Source organism: Bos indicus, chromosome 17, assembly GCF_029378745.1.
Source record: "Bos indicus isolate NIAB-ARS_2022 breed Sahiwal x Tharparkar chromosome 17, NIAB-ARS_B.indTharparkar_mat_pri_1.0, whole genome shotgun sequence".
Taxonomy (NCBI): Eukaryota; Metazoa; Chordata; class Mammalia; order Artiodactyla; family Bovidae; genus Bos; species Bos indicus.
Window position 1 is genome coordinate 57,007,891 of NC_091776.1, and position 18,865 is coordinate 57,026,755.

Genomic DNA, 18,865 nt, shown 5'->3' on the forward strand with positions numbered 1-18,865 from the left:
TAGATACTGAGTCTAGCTGTTTATGCTATATAGTCAGTCAGTTCAGTCACAGTTGTGTCTGACTCTTGGCAACCCCATGGACTGCAGCACATGAGGCTTCCCCATCCATCACCAACTCCCACAGCTTACTCAAACTCATGTCCACCGAGTCAGTGATGCCATCCAACTGTCTCATCCTCATCCCTTCTCCTGCCTTCAGTCTTTCCCAGCATCAAGGTCTATTCCAATGAGTCAATTCTTCACATTGGTGGCCAAAGTATTGGAGCTTCAGTTTCAGCATCAGTCCTTCCAGTGAATATTCAGGACTTATTTCCTTTAGGATTGACTGGTTTGATCTCCTTGCAGTCCAAGGGACTCAAGAGTCTTCTCCAACACCACAGTTTAAAAGCATCAGTTCTTCAGCACTCACCTTTCTTTATAGTCCAACTCTCACATCCATACATGACTACTGGGAAAACCATAGCTTTGACTAGGTGGACCTTTGTTGGCAAAGTAAATCACATCTCTGCGTTTTAATATGCTGTCTAGATTGGTCATAGCTTTTCTTCCAAGGAGCAAGGATCTTTTAACTTCATGGCTGCAGTCACCATCTGCAGTAATTTTGGAGCCCAAGAAAATAAAGTCTGTCACTGTTTCCATGGTTTCCCCATCTATTTGCCATGAAGTGATGGGACTGGATGCCATGCTCTTTGTTTTTTGAATGTTGAGTTTTAAGCCATCTTTTTGACTTTCATCAAGAAGCTCTTTAGTTCCTTTTCAATTTCTGCCATTAAGTATGATGTCCTCTGCATATCTGAGATAATTGATATTTCTCCCATCAGTCTTGATTCCAGCTTGTGCTTTATCCAGCCCAGTATTTTGCATGATGTATTTTGCATATAAGTTAAATAAGCAGGGTAACAATATATAGCCTTGACGTACTCCTTAGGACCTTGTTTATCTATTACACATGTAATACCTTACATCTGCTAGTCCCAACCTCTCACTCCATCCCTCCCCTAACTCCCTCCCCCTTGACAACCACAGATCTGTTCTCTATGTCCATGAATCTGTTTCTGTTTCTTAGGTTCATTTGTTTCATATTTTAGAATCCACATAAAGTGATATCATACATAATCATAGACTTTTAGAGTTGAATGAAACTTAGATTATCTGAGTTAGCCCCAAGACCAGGGAACTGAGGCTTTGAGAAATTAAGTAACTTAATTAATGCTAAAAAGCCATTTGGGGACCAATATGGGATTAGGACCAAAGACTTCTGTCTTTCACTCAGAATTCTTTCCACTGAATCAGGATGCTTGCAATCCACATGGCAAGTTTCTGATCATTAATTCAATTGAGACCATAATGACACCAATCCATTGCTGCTAAACTATTTAGAAACTACTTGAACCATGCTAGATCCATTCCAAATCTAAAATTCTGATTATAAAGAGAATGTAAAAAATATACAGGTTAACTTAGCAATTACCAGTCATTTGGTTCATTTTATTGCTGTACTGCACATATTTTCTTTTTTCAAAATAAATTTCCAAGGACAGAAAAACAGGGAACTTTATATATATATATATATATATATATATTTTTTTGAAAATAACAATATACTATTTTTTTAATGTTTAATTTTTTAAAAATTTTATTTTATTTTTAAACTTTACAATATTGTATTAGTTTTGCCAAATATTGAAATGAATCTGCCACAGGTATGCCTGTGTTCCCCATCCTGAACCTTCCTCCCTCCTCCCTCCCCATACCCTCCCTCTGGGTCGTCCCAGTGCACCAGCCCCAAGCATCAAGTATCGTGCATCGAACCTGGACTGGCGACTCGTTTCATACATGATATTATACATGTTTCAATGCCATTCTCCCAAATCTCCCCACCCTCTCCCTCTCCCACAGAGTCCATAAGACTGATCTATACATCAGTGTCTCTTTTGCTGTCTTGTACACAGGGTTATTCTTACCATCTTTCTAAATTCCATATATATGCGTTAGTATACTGTATTGGTGTTTTTCTTTCTGGCTTACTTCACTCTGTATAATAGGTTCCAGTTTCATCTATCTCATTAGAACTGATTCAAATGTATTCTTTTTAATGGCTGAGTAATACTCCATTGTGTATATGTACCACAGCTTTCTTATCCATTCATCTGCTGATGGGCATCTAGGTTGCTTCCATGTCCTGGCTATTATAAACAGTGCTGTGATGAACATTGGGGTACACGTGTCTCTTTCAATTCTGGTTTCTTCAGTGTGTATGCCCAGCAGTGGGATTGCTGGATCATAAGGCAGTTCTATTTCCAGTTTTTTAAGGAATCTCCACACTATTCTCCATAGTGGCTGTACTAGTTTGCATTCCCACCAACAGTGTAAGAGAGTTCCCTTTTCTCCACACCGTCTCCAGCATTTATTGCTAAACTAGAACACTTTCTAACACCATACACAAAAATAAACTCAAAATGGATTAAAGATCTCAACGTAAGACCAGAAACTATAAAACTCCTAGAGGAGAACATAGGCAAAACACTCTCCAACATACATCACAGCAGGATCCTCTATGACCCACCTCCCAGAATATTGGAAATAAAAGCAAAAATAAACAAATGGGACCTAATTAAACTTAAAAGCTTCTGCACAACAAAGGAAACTATTAGCAAGGTGAAAAGGCAGCCTTCAGAATGGGAGAAAATAATAGCAAATGAAGCAACTGACAAGCCAATTTATTCTAAAATTTGAATTTAATTTCTCTCTCTTTTTCTTTTTTTTTGGTCATGTCACATGGCTCATGGGATCTTAATTCCTTGACCAGGGATTGAACCAGGGCCGTCAGCAATGAAGATGCAGAGTCCTAACCACTGAACTGCCAGTTAATAACCTAAATTTTATTTCTGATACTATTCTTTTGACTATTCATCTTAATTTGTTAAACTCAGAGAAGTCATTTTTACCTTTTGATTATATATAGAATGGAATGAATGAATAATTATAGAAATACTGTATTTAGTACTTACATAATATCACTAAGGATTCAACTTTAAATATTTCTCCCAAATTTTATTCTCAGCCTTTCTGTCTGCAATTTTTGCCAAAGTTACCATCATTCCCTCTTGAGTTTCTTATCTACCTTACACAAATAATTCCACATCTGAATCTCTGATTCCATTGTTTCCCCTGAACTTCAGCCTGTATTTATTTCTCCTGCTGTATATTTCTACCTGGATGCCCATCTGGCACTTAAACATCATTTTGGCTGGGATACACTTACCATCTTTCTACTATTAAACTTGTGCCTTCTGCTGAATTCCCTATTTTTGTTTATAGAACAGTCATCTTCTCTTTCACTTGATCTTAAAGCCTCAGAGCTAACTTTGACTTCTGTATCCTTTTCATGCTCTGTAGCCCATCAATTGCTGGTTCTACGGCCATGTGATTGCTGTGTTATTCTTGAATCCAGAGACATGGTACCTGCCTTCTGGTTTCAATTTTATTCCCAATGTTATAGAAAAAGATTATCATTCTTTCTTGCTTGGTAGCCCTAACTTGACCTTCCTGCTCTAGTTTCCTATTCCAGTCCATTCTTTTAAAGATATTTTTAGCTTACTTTTTCTATTACAATGGAGAAAATATAGGGAATACAGAAAGGTAAAAAGAAAACAAAATGCCTGTATTCCCAATACCCAAAGATAATCACTGTTAACATTTTGGTCTATATTCTTCCAATTTTTTTCTATGATGTGTGCATAATGTTTTTAAATATACTACTTCAATTCTAACCTGTATATTACTCCCAAACAACTAGAGTGTTATTCTTGAAGACTAATTTTAATATCAAATGATTTCATTATTTACAGTTAAAAAGCTTAAAATTCTTTGCATGGTATTCAGTCTTGACCTGGACAATCTAGATCCTTTAGACTCTTCCAGCTTTGTTTCCAAAGGATTCTATCCTGAACCTGCAAAACAACCCCTTTAGTTACTTGCCGGTACATGCTGCAAGCTCCAGTTATTTCCTGTTCATAGCATAGCATTCCAAATGCTATTTCTACCATGAAGCCATCAATCACCTGCCCATCCCCAACCTCTACTCCTTAGAGTTAGAAGTTCTCTCTCCCTCTTTTGAACTTCTGTAGTACTTGGAACATGCACTTATTCTAGATAATTATTTTCTGATGAACACATTTCAGGGTTATGTATTTTTAACACATAGCATGATGTCTTTAAACATAGCAGGTATCCAGTAAATGCTGAATGAATAAATGAATGAATGAATAGTTGAACACTGCTTTGGGGTCATTATACCATTTATTAAACTCATAAGAAAACCAAGATTTTGTAGATGTAGAAAAAGCTTAAACAAATAGGACTTAGATTAGAAGGAATTGAGTAACGAGACAGAGTTAAAAACTGAAATGCTCTAAATCCAAGTTTGTTTCTTATCCTCTGGGCTATGAATGAGTTCAGTTCAGTTCAGTCAATCAGTCGTGTCTTGACTCTTTGCAACCCCATGGACTACAGCACATCAGGCTTCCCCATCCATCACCAACTCTCGGAGCTTGCGCAAACTTTTGTCCATCGAGTCAATGATGCCATCCAACCATCTCATCCTTTGTCATCCTGTTCTCCTCCTGCCATCAGTCTTTCCCAGCATCAGGGTCTTTTCCAACAAGTCAGTTCTTTGCATCAGGTGGCCAAAGTATTGGAGTTTCAGCTTCAGCATCAGTCCTTCCAATGAATATTCAGGCCTGATTTCCTTTAGGATTGATTGGTTTGATCTCCTTGCAGTCCAAGGGACTCTCAAGAGTCTTCTCCAACACCACAGTTCAAAAGCATCGATTCTTCGGAACTCAGCTTTCTTTAGAGTCCAACTCTCACATCCCTACATGACTACTGGAAAAACCATAACCTTTGACTAGATGGACCTTTGTTGGCAAAGTAATATCTATGCTTTTTAATATGCTGTCTAGATTGGTCATAGCTTTTCTTCCAAGGAGCAAGCATCTTTTAATTTCATAGCTGCAGTCACCATCTGCAGTGATTTTGGAGCCCAAGAAAATAAAGTCTGTCACTGTTTCCATGGTTTCCCCATCTACGTGCCATGAAGCGATGGGACTGGATACCATGATCTTCATTTTTTGAATGTTGAGTTTTAAGGCAGCTTTTTCACTTTCATCAGGAGGCTCTTTAGTTCCTCTTTGCTTTCTGCCATAAGGGTGATGTCATCTGTATATCTGAGGTTATTGATATTTCTCCTGGCAGTCTTGATCCCAGCTTGTGCTTCATCCAGCCTGGCATTTTGCATGATGTATTTTGCATATAAGTTAAATAAGCAGGGTGACAATATACAGCCTTGATGTACCCTTTTCCCAATGTGAAATCAGTCCGTTGTTCCATGTCCGGTTCTAACTATTGCTTCTTGACCAGCATTCAGATTTCTCAGGAGGCAGGTAAAGTGGTCTGGTATTCCTATCTCTTGAAGAATTTTCCAGGTTATTGTAACCTACACAGTCAAAGGCTTTGGTGTAGTCAATAAAGCAGAAGTTGATATTTTTCTGTAATTCTCTTGCTTTTTTTGTGATCCAACGGATGTTGGCAATTTGATCTCTGGTTCCTCTGCCTTTTCTAAATCCAGCTTGAACATCTGGAAGTTCACAGTTCACATACTGTTGAACCCTGGCTTGGGAATTTTGGGCATTACTTTACTAGCATGTGAGATGAGTGCAATTGTATGGTAGTTTGAGCATTCTTTGGCATTGCCTTTCTTTGGGATTGGAATGAAAACTGACCTTTTCCAGTCCTGTGGCCACTGCTGAGTTTTCCAAATTTGCTGGTAATATTGTGTGCAGCACTTTCACAGCATCATCTTTTAGGATTTGAAATAGCTCAACTGTTATTCCATCATTTCCTATGAGTTGCCATCACTTGAACATAATCCCATCTTAGATTCAAGAGGGAGGCAGTGGTCTCCTGCTATGGATATGGAAGAAACACAAGCAGATATTCATTTCTTGATTGCCTGGCAGCTGGACATGGACCTGTGTCTTTGATCAGTCAGATACTCCCACCCAGGACTTTGAATCTTGAGAGCTTAGGGCATTACAGAGACAATTCTAGCAGTTGTGGTATTAAGAGTCTAGGAGAACAGTACACTTGAAACTAATACAACATTGTAAATCAACTATATTCCAATAAAAATTTTAAAAAAGAAGAATCTAAGAGAACAGAAACCAGTGGCAATGGCATCAGCAGATGGTTACTATGTCATGATCTTGATTATGCCTTTTTTCTTCTAGGGCTTTCTCTGTTTTTTGAACATCCTGGTTTGTTCTGTGAGATAGGCTGTTCTGATGTGTGTTTTCTAACACCACCAAGGTATTAACTTAATTCTGACACTATCTACCTGAGAGTAGCATCAGATCTCCCAGGATTAGGAAGCAGTCTCACAAGGCTGCCCCTACTACCAACTTCAGTGCTTGTTGTGAGTCTAAGTTGTTACTTGTGCTTTTGACCAACCAGTTGTAGATTGGAGGTTCCTAAAAGCCTTCCTTGATTTTGTGGAGCAGGTTTTGCTAGAGTGGCTCATAGAACTCAGAGAAACAGTTACATTTACCAGTTTATTACAGTACTTAGTCCAATTCTTTGTGACCCCATGGACTGTCTCCCACCAACCTTCTCTGTCCATGGGGATTCTCCAGGCAAGAATACTGGAGTGGGTTGCCATGCCTTCCTTCAGGGGATCTTCCCAACCCAGGCTTTGAATGAAGGTCTCCCATATTGCAGGTGGATTCTTTACTGACTGAGGCACCAGGGAAGCCCAAGAATATTGTAGTGGGTAGCCTATCCCTTCTCCAGGGGGTCTTCCCGACCCACAGATTGAACCAGGGCCTCCTGCATTGCAGGTGGATTGTTTACCAGTCAAACTCCGAGGGAAGTACAATCAATCTTTGGTCACTCCAGTCCTTCCCTTTTCCCTTGAGGTCAGGGATTAGGGCTGAAAATTCCAATTCTATCAGGTTTGGTTCTCCTGGCTATCAGCCCCTTTACTAAGGGGTTTTCTAAGTCACCATTTAACATAAACTCAGATCCCTGGGTCAGGAAGATTCCCCTGGAGAAGAGAATGACAACCCACTCTGGTATTCTTGTCCGGAGAATTCCATGGATAGAGGAGCCTGGTGAGAGCTACAGTCCATGGGATCACAAAGAGTCAGACACAGCTGAGCAGCTAATACACACACACCTAACACACACACACACACACACACACACAGGCATGGTTGGAAGGGACTTGTCATGGATGACAAAAGATACTCCTTTCACTTTCCTAAGTTACCAAAATATTAAAATATTAACTGATTCTACTTTATCTTATTTTCCTTCATGATATTTCTTAGTACCTGACATAGCAATATTTATGTGTCTCTCTCCACTAGAATGTAAGTTTTATAAGAGTAGGAAAGAGCCTAAAGCTTTGTCAGTTCTGGGCAGATAATAAGCACTTTATAAACATTTTTGGGACGAATGAACATATGAATAAAGAAATCACTAAAAATAATTTGAGAAAACATTAGAGATCTGAGTGTTTTTCTATAAGGAAGCTGAATATTAATCAGATTTGAAAAACCCTGTATTAGAGAGTAAATTATGTATATTATAATCATTACAATTTTTATACCACACATGTTTAAGTTGTGTAAAATGAAGACTTCAAAAGATTGGTTAAATCCATTCGAATAGTTCAGAATTTATGTAAATGTCAACCCACTCCAGTGTTCTTGCCTGGAGAATCCCAGGGACAGGGGAGCCTGGTGGGCTGCCATCTATGGGGTCGCACAGAGTCAGACACGACTGAAGTGACTTAGCAGACACCATTTTTATAGTGGTCTTAATTTTAAGAATGTACTGTTTTCCCCAAAATGAATGCATAATTTAAAGTTGCTCGCCACATATAAAACTATCAGGCAGAACAAAACCTTTTGGTATTAAATTTAAGAAATCTAAAGGAATGATTCCTTTCCCATTTGTCTCACAACCTAAACCTGTTTTTGTTTTTCTTTTTCTTTTTGTAAGAGGGGGAGAAAGTAATATTTTTTAAGAAACCAAAATAATTGATATTTTTACTTTTTAAGCACACATAGTCTTAAATGATGACTATGATTGTTTTCATATAATTTAATGTCAGTTAGAAGTAGTCTACAAGGTATGATGGTAAGTCCCAGATACTTCTGCATTATTTGCTTAAGTAGAAGTTAGATGATCACTAAAATCCCCTTCCAGTTCTCAAATTCTGTCACAATTGGCTGTGTGATCATTTGGCATAAAGAAAACACTTCATTTTCATACTGAAAGTACCATAAAAATGGTTTGTTACCTCAGCATAACAATTAAGTATTAGTGACAGACAGTGGTAAAAACTATTCAAAACCAGTTTTCTGTTATTTTCTTTAAAGATAGTTTAAGTCTATATGGGAGGTTGTATTATAAGATCAGAGGATTAAATATATCAGAGTAGTCCTGACTTTGAAAAAGTCCAATCATCAATTTCTACTTTTTTCTTCATTGCTGTAAAATGAAGATTTTACCAGCCTCTGTGTATTTTCTGGGAACAAAATCATGAATACAGTAATAGAAATTTACACAGGCAGATTTACTGTGAAACTTACATTTCAGAGCTCCTTATTTATACCAGCTCCTAAGGTCCTATACCTTATTCTTGTATGGAAAGTTTGTAAAAAAATTTTTCTTAAAGAGATCTCCAAATTTGTATCCATAATAACTGAATCCACCACTATTTATTCAAGTATATTTGGAGAAATAGTGACAGAGAAGTTCAATCTTATATTAAATTAAACTTTTCTTATCACCCTCCAAAATAGAAAACTTTTTGGTGTTTTGAAGTCTGATTTAGGCAGCTTGATTCAGAAAAAAAGTTTTCTGGAGTGAGAAGTTAGAAGGAATTTTAATTTGGGATAATAGTACTGCATAAGTGTGCTTTAAAATTTTTTCACTGAAGGATAGATAACTTTACAGAATTTTGTGGTTTTCAGTCATACATCAACAAGAATAAGCCATAGGTACAGCCGTGTCCCCTCCCTCCCATTTCCCTCCACACCCCTCCCTTCAGCCTGTTACAAAGCCCCTGTTTGAGTTCCCTGAGTCATACAGCAAATTCCCACTGGCTATCTGTTTTACATATGGTATTGTAAATTTCTATGTTACTCTCTCCATACATCTCCCCTTTTCCCTACTCTCCTCCCCCATGTCCATAGATCTGTTCTCTACTTCTGTTTCTCCATTGCTACCCTGAAAATATATTCATCAGTGCCATCTCTAGATTCCATATATATGTCAGTATACAATATTTATATTTCTTTTTCTGACTTACTTCACTCTGTATAACAAGCTCTAGGTTCGTTCACCTCATTATGCCTGTCCTTTTCCATTATGGTTTATCACAAGATATTGAATATAGTTCCCAGTGCTATATAGTAGGACTTAGTTGTTTTTCCATTGCATCTGCTAATCCCAAACTCCCAAGCAATTTCTCCCCTACTCACCATCCTGCTTGGCAACCACAGGTCTGTTCTCTGTGTCTGCGACTCTGTTTCTGTTTTGTAGATAAGTTCATTTGTGTCATATTTTTTATTTCCTCATATGTGTAGCATCCAATATGAAGCTTTCTTACTTCCTTTCTTAATGCTGAAATATTGTGGATTTTCAGTCTAGTTGGCTCCAGGTTTATTGTTGCAGAAGTGTGACTACAACATTGAAAAGCAACTAAGATCTTCTCTGAATCATCTTTCTGGAAAGTTTCTGGGAAAAGGGAAAACATGAAAAATATTTATATTTCTGCTCTCTATCAAGTGTATATTAAGTTAGAATGTCTGTGAAAAATAATTTACTTGATTATCACTGTTGGAGGATTTCCATTCCTCAGAATAAATGGATAAGGATTTCATGAGGATAAGTATTTCAGTTCCACATCTCTGATGCAATCTTTTCCTCTAAGCTAGCTGGATTGTTCAGTTGGCCCAAGAGCTTGAGACCTGAAATTCTACATTCTTGGCACAGTTCTGAGTTCTCACTATAAATGTAATACCTGAGGTTGCAGGAGGTCAAGGAAGAGGAGGAAAAATAATTTCATGCATATCACTTCATCTTCAGTTAATTCTTATAATGTTATCCTCTTGGAAGGAAAAATGTTCTAGTTCAGCTTTTGAGGGAAGGATGAATTTAAAGATCATTCCCAGTGCTGAGATTGGAGTGGAAAAGGGAAGGAGAGTCAGCAGATTTTTATAGACTATCTGTTGTATAAAGATGCCACAGGGCCCAGCAGTTCCAATTCTAGGAATATAATTAAGAGAAACCAAATATGTGTACACAAGTGATTATAACAGCAGTATTCATAATAGCCCCAAAGTGGAAACAACCCAAATATCTATCACCTTATAAATGGGTAAGCAGTGTGGTATATCTGTACAATGGAATTCTCATCAATGAAAAGAAATATTGAGTCATGCTACAACATGGGTGAATCTTAAAAGCATTATGCTAGGGAAAGAATCCAGTCACAAAAAAACCACATATTATATGATTCTATTCAGATGAAATGTTCAAAACAGGGAAATCTATAGAGACAGATTAGTGGTTGCTCAGGAATGGAGAGGTTGGATGGGAGAGATTAATATTTGAAGGAAATAAAACTTTTTTTGTGGTGATGAAAATGTTCTAAAACTGTCCATGGTGATGCTCTCACACATTGGTGAATATGCTAAGAACCGTTGTTCACTTTAAATAGATGAAATCATATGGTATGTGAATTCTATCTCAAAAAAATGGGGGAATATAGTGATTAATCAAAACATAGATTTACACATGTATCCTCCTCTGAAGAAAGCACTTGTCATCCAGTTATACTACTTATACCAATATTTAAGTTTTTAAAACTGAAAGCAAAAAGAGAAAACAGTCAGCCTTAGAAGAGAGGTGACATTTAGCTAGACTGTGAGAATAGTTGGGATGTGGATATTCTAGGTAGAGGGATTAGCGTAAGCAAAGACAAAGGTATGATGAGGCAACTGTAGTAATTCATTTTTTCATGAGGTTTGAGGCCAGCTCTGAATGTTATTTAGGTAAAGTTAATGTTTCTACTGGAGGCAGTATGGAAACATGGAAGTATTTTGAACAGAGCTGTGCTACTATCTTAACTGTGCTTCAGGAAGATGATTGTAATAGTAGTGTTTTAAAGATGAATTCCAGAAAAGATAGACTAGAAGCTGAAAGAGCAGAAACAAAGGAGAGAGATAATGAATGCTAACAGAAAGGGAAAGTGAAGAACAGATAAAAAGAAATATTGAAGCACACTTGTGATTTAATTGAATGTTAAGGAAAATGAGAAGGAAAGAGTCAGAAAGTTGATGTGAGCCATTTAGTAAAGGGGCTTCCCTAGTGGCTCAGCGATAAAGAATCTGCCTGCAAGGCAGGAGACACAGGTTCAATCCCTCAGTTGGAAAGATCCCCTGGAGAAGGAAATGGCAAGCCACTCCAGTACTCTTGCCTGGGAAATCCAATGGACAGAGGATCCTGGCAGACTACAGTCAATAGGGTTACAAAGAGTAGGACATGACTGAAGTGACTGAGCATGCATGCACATTTAGGGAAGAAGCCAAATGGATAGTTGAAAGAATGGGTCTGGGGTTTAAAACAGTGGCCAGAAGTTTCTATTGACAAAGTGTTACTTGAAACCATTAAGTGGACAGAAATTAGGATAGCAGCCTACATCACACAGAGGCCTTTAGGCAAATACCTGGAGGAATAACATTGATTTAGAGATCAGAGAGAAGAGGAACTACAGGAGGAATAATGTGGAAAAACAGGAGAGGACAGTTTCAGGGAACCCAAGGGACATTTATAAATAAAGAAGGAAGGTGGTTAAATGGGGGAAAAATCCAGAACATCTTAGGTGTAATGAATAAACTTTCAGTTCAGTTCAGTCGCTCAGTCATGTCCGACTGTGACCCCATGAATTGCAGCATTCCAGGCCTCCCTGTCTATCACCAACTCCCGGAGTTCACTCAGACTCACGTCCATCGAGTCAGTGATGCCATCCAGCCATCTCATCCTCTGTCGTCCCCTTCTCCTCCTGCCCCCAATCCCTCCCAGCATCAGAGTCTTTTCCAATGAGTCAACTCTTCGCATGAGGTGGCCAAAGAACTGGACTTTAGAAGTAAGGTTTTCAGCCGTAATGCTATGTGCAGTATTCTAGTGGGGGAGGGGGAATGATAAAACCAAGAAAGTTTAATTCCTAGAAATCTTAAAGAGTTTATTTTAAAACATTTATAGATCTGTGTAACTGCAGATGGAGAGAGTACCCATTTTAAGGAAAATTATGTAAAAATGAATAAGTATTTAGAGAGAAGAAAAATACTCAGCATGTGTGTCCATAGCATTAGAAAAATATTTTCTAGGAGTGAACACCTCCTGCATTTGAAACTAGTCAGGACATGAAGATATTAGTAAATGCCTTATTTTAAAACTACTTTCTCAGAAATTTCGCAACTAGTGTTCATATAACAAGGAATGTTTTAGTTCCTTGAAGCTATAGTCAGACTAGATTAGCAGGACGTACATGCAGACATTGTAGTTTTTGACTGGGTGATGCTTAGGTAAAATGTGATGCTGAATTCAGGCAAGTTTTAGCTACCAGTTGATCTAAAGCATTCCACAGCCATAGAATTAGAGGAAATAACAAAATAATGAAAAATTAGTTTATAAGTATAGATGTAAGAGGAGATTAGGATATCCTCTACAGGAGAAATGTGCAAATGGGGGTCAGTGCCTTTTTTTAATAGTATTTTTCCCCCTGTAGGGATTTCATATCCAAAGCTAGTCAGGCATCCCCAAATTATTTCAATATATGTAAATTTTAAATTATTATATTCTTTGACCCAATAGTTCTACTTCTAGAAATACATTCCCAAAAAAACCCCAAAATGTAAATGGACAATAAGACAAACGTCTTCAAAACACAGTAACTTTTAGTATTTGAACAAAGGATTGAATACAGCCTTGATTTCAAATTTTGGATAAACAGTTGTGAATGAATTGTGGCTTTTCCATAAGATAAACATTGAACAGCCTTTAAATGATCTTTGTGAATAGTTTGCCATGTTTGATAACATGGCAAAATGCTAATGATCTAGAGTTAGATAAAAGAGGTTGACTGGTGGAATCATGTGTATAATGTGATCTCAGAGGTATAACAAAAAAATATATGCATGAAGAAATAAATATGTTCATGAAGAAAACAATCCCAAATTGTTAATGAAGTTTTATCCTAGGTAGGATTATGGATTTTTTTTTCATGATGGTGCATATTTCCCACTCTACACTGGGCATGTATTTTTCTTTAATAGATAATAAAGAATTATCACTACCCCCCAAATCTGAGAGATGAGTTATAGAGAGACTAGGAAAGGGAAGATTGATGAGTCCATTTAAATCATCATGCCTTTCAGAAAAGCAATTCAAAATATAAACCTTTGTGACAGAGAATCAGTAGCATCACCATATGCTGTCAGATTAGTCTTGTCTACTAGTAGCCTCTATTGAGTTTCCTTAAGACTCAGACAGACCAGTGGAAGCCTTACTGTAGATTCTGAAATCTAAGGACTTATTTGTCCCCCTGGTGTTGTTTATGCCAGAGTAGCCTGGGTCTTTGTTGCGAAAATTTTACCTTTACATATGTCATCCACAAACTGATTAAGATAAAATTTTAACTTTGTAATACTACATTTGTAAATACTTAAAACTGTCATGTTATCAGTTACTGCTTCTTGAATTTTACCCCTATAATTACATATTTTATTCTTCTTTTTCCATAGGTGCACCATAAATACAAAAGACTGAAGTTATAAAAGAGAAAAAAAAAAGATTGCTGCTTTAATGACTCTGAACAATACAGTATATTTTGTGCCATATATGAAAAGGTATTGTCTATAGATTTATGACTTAGCTTTCTCCTACCAAATGGGAGCAAATGATATTTTCTGGGTTTTCTGCAGTGAACTTTTATTATATTTATACAAAAAAAAGGAATTAATAAAATTGGGACAAAATATTCTTTTATAAAAATTTTTTAGTTTCAAATTATTTCCTTATGAAAGTGAAAGTTGCTTAGTCATGTCCGACTCTTTGCGATCCCATGTACTATACAGTCCATGGAATTCTCCAGGCCAGAATACTGTCCAGAACAGCCACAAGCTGTTCCCTTCTCCAGGGGATCTTCCCAACCCATTTTCATTATTTTCGATGATGGCATAAAATATGGATAATTACCTGGCTAAAGTTATTTTATTCCTATTATTGTTATTTGCAGAAATATATATTGCTTTTTTTGTTGTATATATATTGCTTTTGCTTCATAATTCGACTTTGAAATAACAAATTTTTTTCATGTTAAAGTAACAGGCTTTGCAAAACATTTAGAAAGTACAAATAAGCAAAAAGAAGAAAATAAAAAATAACCTGAAATCCCAACTCCTACCTGAGCTAAAACACAAGCCTGCAAAGAAATTCAAATTTGTAGGTGAAAGAAGCCTTGTTTCCCATCTCCACTGTTGCATGTCTCTTGTACTGTACCTTATTTATTGTTGTTCTTGTTTAGTCAGTAAGTTGTGTCTGAGTCTTTTGCGATCTCTGTCTTTGGGACCCCTGGCTCCTCTGTCCTTGGGATTTCCCAGGCAAGAATACTGGAGTGAGTTACCATTTCCTTCTGCAATGTATCTTCCTGACCCAGGGATCGAACCCATGTCATCTGCATTGGCAGGCGGATTCTTTACCACTGAGCCAGATAGGAAGCCCACTCTACCTTATACCCTGGCTTATTTACTAAAATAAATCAAAGCAAAACAAGTAGAAATTGTCTTGTAGAAGAATAACACTTGGTCAGAGAATTCCTATTTTATTCTTTCAGGAATGTATAAAGATGACTGTTTCCTTATGCTCTCACCATAAAATGTATCTTTTCTTTATTACTTTATCAATTTGGTGGGTAAAATTAGGTTTTTTGTTATTTTACTTTATACTTCTTTGATTACTATTGAAATTATATGTGTTTCATATCATTAATAGACACTGCTTTTTTTCTTCTTTAATTTCCTATTTATGTCCTTTGAGTGTGTGGGTTGGTATGTGTATGTATATGTTTACTTATCTGATGTTAAGAATAAATTAACTGGGACTTATTTTGCAAGAACAATCTCTACTTGCTGTTCAATTTTATTTATTTCAACTTTTTAAAGCAATAATTATTGACATACCATAATCTGAACATATTAAGTCACAATGTTTTAACATGTGTGTGTGTGTATGTGTATCCATCATCATAATGAAGATAGTAAACATATTCATCACTCCCAAAAGCTTCTCACATCCTTTCTCTTCTCACCCTAGCCCTGTCCCCAGGCAACTACTGATGTGCTGTCACTCTAGGTTAGTTTGCATTTTCCAGAATTTTATGTAAGTGAAATCATAAAATATATTCTCTATTTTTGTTCTGACTTCTTTCACTCGGCATAATTATTTTGAGAATTATCCATGTTGTAGCATATATCAATAGTTCATTTTCTTTCTGAGGTACATTCCATTGTCTGAAAGTCCCACAAATTTTTTTATCTATTTATCTGTTGATGGATATTTGGGTTGTTTCCAGTTTTAACTATTAAAAATAAAACTGTTATTAACTTTTGTGTGCTGTGCTTCTTTAGGACATTTGCTTTCATTTTTCTTGGGTAGATACCTAGGAGTGGAATAGTTAGGTCATATGGTAGATGTATGTTCAGTTTTTAAGAAACTGCCAAATAGTTTTCCAAAGTATTTCTACCACTTTTACATCCCGCCAGCAGCATCTGAGAGATATAGTTACCTCAGATCTTACCATCAGCTGGTATAGTCTGTCTTTTTAATGTCAATCTTTCTAATAAGATGTGTAGTAGTATCTTATTGTGGTCTTAATTTGTACCTGCCTAATCAATAATGATATTAAGCATCTTTTTTTTCCCCTTAGCTGCCATCCATTTATCTTTCTTGGTGAAGTGTGTGTGCTAGTCTTTTTCCCACTTTTATCTCTTCAAATATTTTCTTAGGTCCTTTCTCTCTCTCTCCTATTCTTGGACCCCTATAATGCAAATGTTGGTGTGTTTAATATTGTCCCAGAGGTCTCTTAGGCTGTCTTCATTTCTTTTCATACTTTTTTCTGTATTCTGTTCTGCCACAGTGATTTCCACCATTCTATCCTCCAGGTCACTTATCCGTTCTTCTGCCTCAGTTATTCTGCTGTTGATTCCTTCTAGTGTATTATTCATCTGTTTGTTTGTTCTTTGGTTCTTATAGGTCTTTGGTAGACATTTCTTGCATCTTCTCCACTGTTTTCCCAAGATCCTGGATCATCTTCATTATCATTATTCTGAATTCTTTTTCTGGAAGCTTGCCTATCTCCCCTTCATTTAGTTGTTTTTCTGGGGTTTTATCTTGTCCCTTCATCTGGGATGTAACTTACTGCTTTTTTCATCATATTTAACTTTCTGTAATATGGTTTTTGTTTTGGCCACTGTGGGACTGTGCTTCTTGCTTCTTCTGTCTGCGCTCTGATGGATGAGGCTAAGAGGCTTGTATAAGCTTCCTAATGGCAAGAACTGGTGATAGGGAAAACTAGGTCTTGCTCTAGTTGGCAGGGCTTTGCTCAGTAATGCTTTAATCCAATTATCTGCTGATGGTGAAGTTGTACTCCCTCCTGTTAATTGTTTGGTCTGAGACGACCCAGCCCTGGGGTCTACGGACTCTGTGGTAGGATTAATGGCTAACTCCGAGAGGGTTTACACCAAGGGGGACCTTCCCAGCTTAATGCCACTAGTGCCCCTGTCCCTGTGGTAAGCCCCTGTTGATACACGCCTCCACAGGAGACCATCCAACACTAGCATGTAGTTATGGTTCCATCACCTGCGGGGTCACTGCTCCTTTCCTCTGGGTCTTAATGTGTCCAAAATTTTGTTTGTGCCCTCCAAGATGGGAGTCTCTGTTTTCCCCAGTCCTATGGAAGTCCTATAATCAAATCCTGCTGGCAAGATTCCCTGGGGATTCCCAGTCCCTTTGTTGAATCCTCATGCTGGGAAGCGTAAAGTGGGGTTCAGAACCTTCACAACAGTGGGATAACTTCTTTGGTATTATTGTTCTCCAGTTTGTGGGTCACCTACCTAGCAGGTATGGGATTTGATTTTATTGTGATTGCACCCCTCTTACTGTCTTGCTGCAGCTTCTTCTTTGTCTTTGGATGTGGGGTATCATTTTTTGGTGGGTTTCAGCATCCTCCTGTCAATGGTTGTTCAACAGTTAGTTGCAATTTTGGTATTCTCTCAGGAGGAGATGAGTGCACATCCTTCTACTCTACCATCTTGAATTGGAAGTCTCTCACCCTCTTTTTCTCATTTCTAAAATTGGGTTGTTCATGTTTTGAGGATTGTTTATATTTTCTGAATGCATATCCATCATGAGACATATGTTTCTCAAAGACCTTCTTGTAGACTGTGGCTTCATTCTATTAACCAGGTCTTTCAAAAAGAATGTTTTTAATCTAATTTAACCTTTTTTTCCTTTATGGATTGTGCTTTTATTTTTTAGGCTTTTTAAAAAGTTGATTTATTTAGTTAGTTAGTATTATTTTTTTGTCTGTGGTGAGTCTTCATTACTGCATGAAGGCTTTGATACTGGAAAAGACACTGATACTGGGAAAAAAGTTGAAAATGTTAGTCAGTCAGTCCTCTCTGACTCTTTGTGACCCCATGGACTGTATGAAGGCAAAAGGAGAAGGAGGTGGCAGAGGATGAAATGGTTAGATAGCATCTCCAACTCAATGGATATGAATTTGAGCAAACTCCAGGAGATAGGGAAGGACAGGGAAGCATGGCAGGCTGCAGTCCATGGAAGTTGCAACAAGTCAGACACTACTTAGTGACTGAACAACAATGACAAGAACAGTTTTATCCAAAATTTAGATTATATTGTAAACTAAAATTAAGCTAATTTGTTTTTTAAATGACTGCTTATTACCCACTTTGAAATCAATGCTCATTGTTTTTTTGCATTTGTCCAAGTAACCTTCCCAGTATAGAAACTTAAATACCACTGCTGATGCTCTAAATACAACAGATCACACCTAAATGAATATACTTCAAAAGCAGAATCATTGTTGCATAAAAAGGTAGCAGCTGAATTGTAATATATTTTAACACATGTTTTTCTCACCAGACTTTTCTCTCTGAATCTACGTAGTACTAACCACCCGCTACCCCAAATTAGATAGCAGTCTACAAACTCTAAAGTACATTGCATGTCTTACCTCTATTGTCAGTCATGTATCTGGGATAAATATGTAGTCTCTCCCTAGGAAAAGCTTTCATCATAGAAGTCAAGGAAGATCCAGCTGGCATGCTGGCTAAGTGACATTTTCCAGTTGCCTATTGCAGTTGTCATTAACTAGAGAAAGTATCTATGTAGCTAATGGTCAGGAAGGATATATACTTGGCCTTGCAGTCTTACAGACTGTTTGATTAACTCATTAATGGGAGAATCAATTCAGAATAATAATGTTTATATTTCTTTAGTCCCCTTTTGGAAATTTTTTGAGTTTTCTTCCCCTTACATAATTGATAATTTATCTGTTCTTTCTCTTCTCAAAATCTGTCATTGATATTTTGATTTTCTTATCTTTACTTCCCATTTGTTTCAGTTATCTAAAACAGAAGTCTTTCTGTTTTATTTTATTTATTTTTGGTTTTTTTAGCTTTATATTTTTATTGGAGTATAGTTGATTAAC

At 37.0% G+C, this 18,865-nt stretch overlaps 1 protein-coding gene across 14 annotated transcripts in view; it reads left to right on the top strand.

The window, feature by feature from the left end:
* TAOK3 (TAO kinase 3) overlaps window positions 1-18,865 on the top strand; it is a 189,078-nt gene that overhangs the window by 83,172 nt on the left and 87,041 nt on the right. For 7 of the 14 annotated variants that reach the window (XM_019977786.2, XM_070769573.1, XM_070769572.1 and 4 more), the window contains one exon: window positions 13,878-13,982. The gene's annotated coding sequence lies outside the window, so the exon portion shown is untranslated. The other 7 variants (XM_070769582.1, XM_070769578.1, XM_070769583.1 and 4 more) reach the window with 3 other exon arrangements.